A 6,000-nucleotide genomic window follows, 5' to 3' on the forward strand; every position below is an offset into this window, starting at 1 on the left:
GGGACATCACTGTCTCCTCTTCTGGTATTAGTAACCCTTTCTCTCATGAATTCAAGTGTAAACTAAATAAATTGCTGCCTGATAGAATAAGGTTAAATGACCACTGGAGTTTTATTATCTCCAAAACCAAAAGGGGGGTGGAGGGGGAGAAGTCTCCTGCCTTGACGGTCAGTGTTCCTAAGAGTGGCAATTCATGAGAGAAAGCAGTCTGTCTCCCTGAGGCTTCAAATAGCCTCAGTAAATATATATAAAACTAATCTTGTTGCTTATCCAAAATTCTGCTAATTTCAAGGTAAAATATAAAGTTCTAAAACAAAATGGTGCTAAGGCATTGAGAACATTTTGGTTATTACAATCCATTAAGTAAGAAAGAAAATTCTTGTGGTAAACTGCATGGTCATAGTGCAAATTAAGAAGAGTTTCAAAAGTCTTTGAAAAGTTTAAAGTAACTAAAGTCATGTTGTTGTGTCAAACTATTCATGTCTGCCTATTTGCTCAAATTGTTAAAAAATATGCAGTTATATTTATAAATATTCTTAAAGCCCAAATTGAACTAAGCAGGATGAAAAAGTCATAGAAATCTGATTATGGAAACAATTGGGAAAGGGCCTCCTCTTTGCAAGAGCTTTTAAGGCAAGACTAGGTGTGGCAGATTAAACCTATCTACTAGGCTAGGGAATTAAGAATCAGTTTGCCTGGTAATTTCCCAGTTTAAACCTTTGTCAGCCATAAATTGGAAAAAAAAAAACAAAACAAAGATTAGGTTAATTTTCACAGAAGAAAAATGTTGATGTAACCCGGCGGCCTGCTGCCTCAGTCTCCCACTCCCGGGTTGGACAGCAGTGGAGGAGACCAGTTTAGGCCAGTCCTATGGGCAGTGGAAGGATGCCCAAGAAGGAGCTAACTAAGTCGGTGCCATTTCAGCACTAAATTCTATTCCTTATTTGACAAAGGGGGGGAGCAGGTAAAAACTAAAATGGTTGGAATGTGATAGAAGAAGCAGTTAAATCAAACGTTTGCGTGGGAAAGTTAAATCTCAGATAAGCTGTAACTTCTGAAGTATCCAATCTATGGAAAAACAGGAAGAGCTTGCATGCTAGGCTTAGGGGTATAAATTGTGTCATTTTTCTTTGTTCGGGGCACCAGCCATATCTGGCTCTGCGCCCCTTCTTGCAAGATTGAGAATAAAGTATTTTCTTCTCCACAATCTGGTGAGCCTTATTTTCTTCCAGAAGATTTCTTTCCAACAAAATAAGGTAATTAGTGGCTCTATTAACAAATTTCAGTAAGTAAAGGAAAGTCCATAAAAACTATGGAGAGATCTTTCCTGGGTTATGATTTTAAAAAAATTAAGTAATTGTGTAATGTGTTTTGAAACCTGGAAGTCAGTATGCATGTGTTTTAAAACCTGGTAGTCAGTTATGCTTTTAAATTAATAATTTTCATAACTTAAAGAAAAGAAGTTTTTAGCTTCCTGTAAGGGAAAAAGAGAACATTCCTTGCATAAACTATTATGGTTTCAATTTTATTTAACTTGAGTGTAATCTCCCATAGTTAATTTATAAACTAAATTAACATATGTACAAAATCTTTACAGTAATGAAAATTGTAAGTGAAAATTGTAAGTTCACATTGGTGAAATTAGGCTAAAGGGAAAAGATTGTAGATATGCTCTCTTAAATAAAGAGTAAATTTCTTTCATTGGTAATTGTAATTTAGTAAGTTTATTTAAACATGAGGTGTCTAGTCAATGCGGTTATAGTCAATTATAAAGAGTTTGTAAAACATCTTCCAAACTGAAAATGTTTAAATAGTTCTAGTTGTAGAAGTCATTGCTAACTAAAGAAACTTAGATTGGTATTGGTAGCAGAAATAACTTCATGATAATAAACCTGTCTGAAGGCCACTGCAAAATACACATTTAAGTAAATGGTAATAAAAAGTTGTCTTGATTCTATTGGAAATATTCTGTTTTCATTCTAACAATGAAAAATAATATTTTTCCTCTATTACTAAAGTAAAGTACCTACTGTTATCTTCATAGTAAAATTGTGTAAGTAAATAGTCATTTGATATATGTATTGCGTTAAGTTGTTTAAAATATATATAAAACAAGGAATAAACTTTAACATTGTCAAACTCTTGTGCATTCGAACCAGGCCTTGTATACATTACAGGTGGCCTCTCCATGTGAGTTATTGGCTAGGCTGGTCACTGACCCCTCAATTAAAAATATGTGCTATATCAGTCTCTGGTTCTGCTCCTGAAGTTGATGGAAACTATATTGCAGTTTCAAGCTCCTGCAGCCAATAATGACTCGGTACAGCCAAGTGTACAATGGATATCGCTTCCAGACTGGCACTGTTCCATGGTGCCAGAGAGCGCTATGCACCAGGCTAGTAGAATACTGGAAAATCTCTCTAAGATGAAGGATGCTGCAACTTGCTCACTGCATTGAAGAACATGCTAAGTGGAGCCATGATACCAGGAGACTGTAAGTAAAACTTAAACACAATTGGCATTATGGCCTGCTCTCATGGAGAGATAACATGTAAAGTATTACAAACCTGAAACTCAAAACTAATAATGGCAACTCTGAATCCTTATGCATTAAGTAATACATTAGTTAATATTAAGTGCTGTACTTTTATCCTGTACAGCATATGCCTAATAATTGTAATGTTATCTTTTCTATTTTGGATCAAGTGCAGAAGTATATTAGACATGTTAAATTCCTGGTAAAATCATTTTCTAAACAGTTAATAACATGTCTATAGAATAAGGTGGCAGTCTCAGCCAGTCTCAGTTAGCAAAAGTGAGGCTTGCTTGCTGATGGTGAGTCACCTATTGAACAAGTCAAAATTGCTAGAAATTGTACAATGAAAACCAAGGTGTAAAAATCTTTATTCTGTAGTTCTGATCACTCCCACAGGTGAAAACTAAGAATATTTCCAAATTAGTGTTCTAATCCTGAGTGAAGCCAGTTGCCCAAGGAGTGCCAGTTCACCAGGAGCATCTGACAAAGCGAATGAGTGTCAATCATTGAACAGCTTGGAATGTGTCTTCAGACAAAGCTAAGTGTCTGTTGCAATTTCTCTCTAAAGATGGATAACTTAAAAAAGAACATATATGCTGTTCCCACCAGCTTTTAAGGAATGCCATCTTTATAGGCACCAAACCTTGTCTACCTCTGTAATCCAATGTGTCCTCTTTTAAAAACAGGTATTCCAAAATTTTAATTAAGTTTGTTTCTTTCAGAGTGAACATCTTATTAACCATATGAAAACTTCATCCAACTTCGTACAGAATGCCAGATCCATCTTCCTCCAGTTAGAATAAATTAAAGAGTTTTACACCTTATTAGGCAATGACTACAGCCCATGGCCAGCAGGAAGCAGTTACAGAAAAGAGATCGTCTCCCTTCAGCACCCCTTTTAAATTAAAGGTGTAAACTCTTTAAGAGTAAAATAAAAGTAATAGATGGATCTGGAACCTGACTGGAAATCCACGTGAGTGCCAGTGGCAGCAGAATAACTGCGGGAGGCCCCTGCCCAAGATTCTGCTGTCCAGAATGAAAAGTTCTAAACTTCTAAAAACGGTCCTTGATGCTGTACTAAAGACTGATAAATAATCAGTCAAGACAACAAACAGTCATCCACCTCATAGCTACAACAATAATTATGCCAAAGCTTAGCAAGTAAACTTTGACAAAGGGGGGGAATGATGTGGGCTATGGGTGGAAGGCTCTTTGTCTCTTCAGAAATAACTAAGCTGTTTGACTTGTGGGTGTGAAACGGTAAGAGGCTGCAGTCCTGCTCTTAGGGACCAGCAGGCTCCAGTCCCAGGAAATGTTTAACAAAGCAAGGGCTATAAACTTTAAGTATTTAGGGGAAATGCAAAAACCAAGGCTTATCTAAAATGTCTGGAGTCCTTGCTAAAAGCTTACCTAAGATGTGGAAGAGATATATGCTAATTGAAGCCTATTGAGAACTGAAACAAAGGGACCATTTGGCCTTTCCTCTCTGTATAAAAGACGTTTGAAAATCTTGTTCCGGGCTCGGGATTCAAACAGAAAGCTCCCGAGTCCGGCCGGCCGTCAATAAACCATTTTTCCTTCTCAAAATCATTCCTGAGTCCTGGCCTCTCTATACTCAAATAATTGAACTTCTCTTAAATTCCACAACAATTGGGCTTAACATTTATGTGCAAATATATTTCCAGTTAATTCCTTACTAGACAGGCCAAAAAAACCCATAATCATTTCCTAATCAGCTGATATCACGCACATACCTCTCCTTCTTATTACTCTTGTCTTTAATGAGATTAGGATGTTTGGAGACCATGGGAGAATATGATTGATTTAAAGAGACTGAAATTGACATGGATTTTGGAGCCTGGGTATTATTAAAAGGAGATGAAAATAGAGTATGAGGAAGATGAGTAACAGAAAAGAGAAGGTATCTGTGTGAAAAAAAATTTTTTGGGGGAAAATGAGATTATAAAGGAAATAAAGGAAAAAATTAGTATGCACTCTAGAATAGGGGAATATGACTTTGAATATCCTAAAAGACTTAAACTTGGTATTTAGTTGAGTAACAGCAAATTTCTCAAATTTTAAATTTCATTTAGTACATCAATAATGTATTTTAATCAAGTTTCAAATTGACATTGATACTATTTAATATTTTGAAAAAGAATGAGACTATTAACTTGCAAAAACATATTTATTTTGATAAAATTGTAGTCCAAACATATTGCAGTTTTATAGAACTTAATTTATAGGTCTTATATTAAATAATTAAATAAGCCATTTGGAGTTCTCCAGTAAAATAATTTCTTACTTTATGCAAATGTTTTTACATGATTTAAGGTGTAATAATTATTTCTTGATTTTAGGTTTATATATAATAGCTTAACATATCCCCTATCAATTTATTCAGTTATTCTTTGAAGAAAGTTTAAATAAACAACTAATGTGCATATTATGTTGTGTATATACTGTCAATATTTTTACTACTACGGACTATATATACTGATTCATATATTACTACTATGGATGATATATAACTGATTCAAGGAAGTTGACAGGTTATATTGTAAATATCTAACAAAGTGCCAGGTAATTTGGAGGAAAGAGATAATCTTCAAGTGAGAAATAGGAAAGTGTTCAAGAGAAGTTTTCTTAAATTGTTTTTATTTCAGGTGAAAATCTCATGTTTGATTAGACTTCAACAAGTAGAAAAGTATTTCTTGGAAACCAGATTTAAATAAAAATGATTTATTAAATCATATCTATTTCTAGGATGTAAGCTTTATGTCCTAATTTCTCTTCTAGGAATGTCTTATCTATGATGGTTCCATATATACATATATATATGTGTCCATTTCAAGATTTTTCCAATCTCACCTTCATTAAGTGTTTTCTGGCCACTACAGTTAAAAATGATCTTTCATGAATTACTATACCAGGTATTTCAGGACGCTCTACTATGCAGGATTGCGTTTCATCCTCAGAATCCTCCTTTGATAGTAAAGCTAAAATTATCGCCGGTTTGTAGATGAAGAAAGTGAGGCACAGGGGAGGTTATGAACTTGCTGTGGCTACGTACCTACTTAGTGGCAAGGCAGGGATGTGAATCCAAATTTATCTGGGGACCAAGTTTAAAACACTTAACAAATGCTTCCCCTAATTACCTACACTATCAATTTGGTATGTATAAACTTTGTCACATAAATAGTTTGTTTGGGGCCATAACGAAATTGTAAGTCCTGTTGAACTAGGAAAGATGCTTCATACAGTACTTTCTAAAATCCCAAGGCCCAGCACATTGCTTGAGTTCATAACTTATTGATTGAATTGTACAAAAATATTTTTAAAAGCCCATCTATTAAACCGAGGGGTGGAGTAATCCTTCTTTATCCTCTGATATAGGCATGTGGAGCTTAAAGCTCACTTAAGCCTTTAAATCCGAGTGTGGTGTAGTTTGCACACATAAACAT

Source organism: Dasypus novemcinctus, chromosome 1 (assembly GCF_030445035.2).
Source record: "Dasypus novemcinctus isolate mDasNov1 chromosome 1, mDasNov1.1.hap2, whole genome shotgun sequence".
Lineage (NCBI taxonomy): Eukaryota > Metazoa > Chordata > Mammalia > Cingulata > Dasypodidae > Dasypus > Dasypus novemcinctus.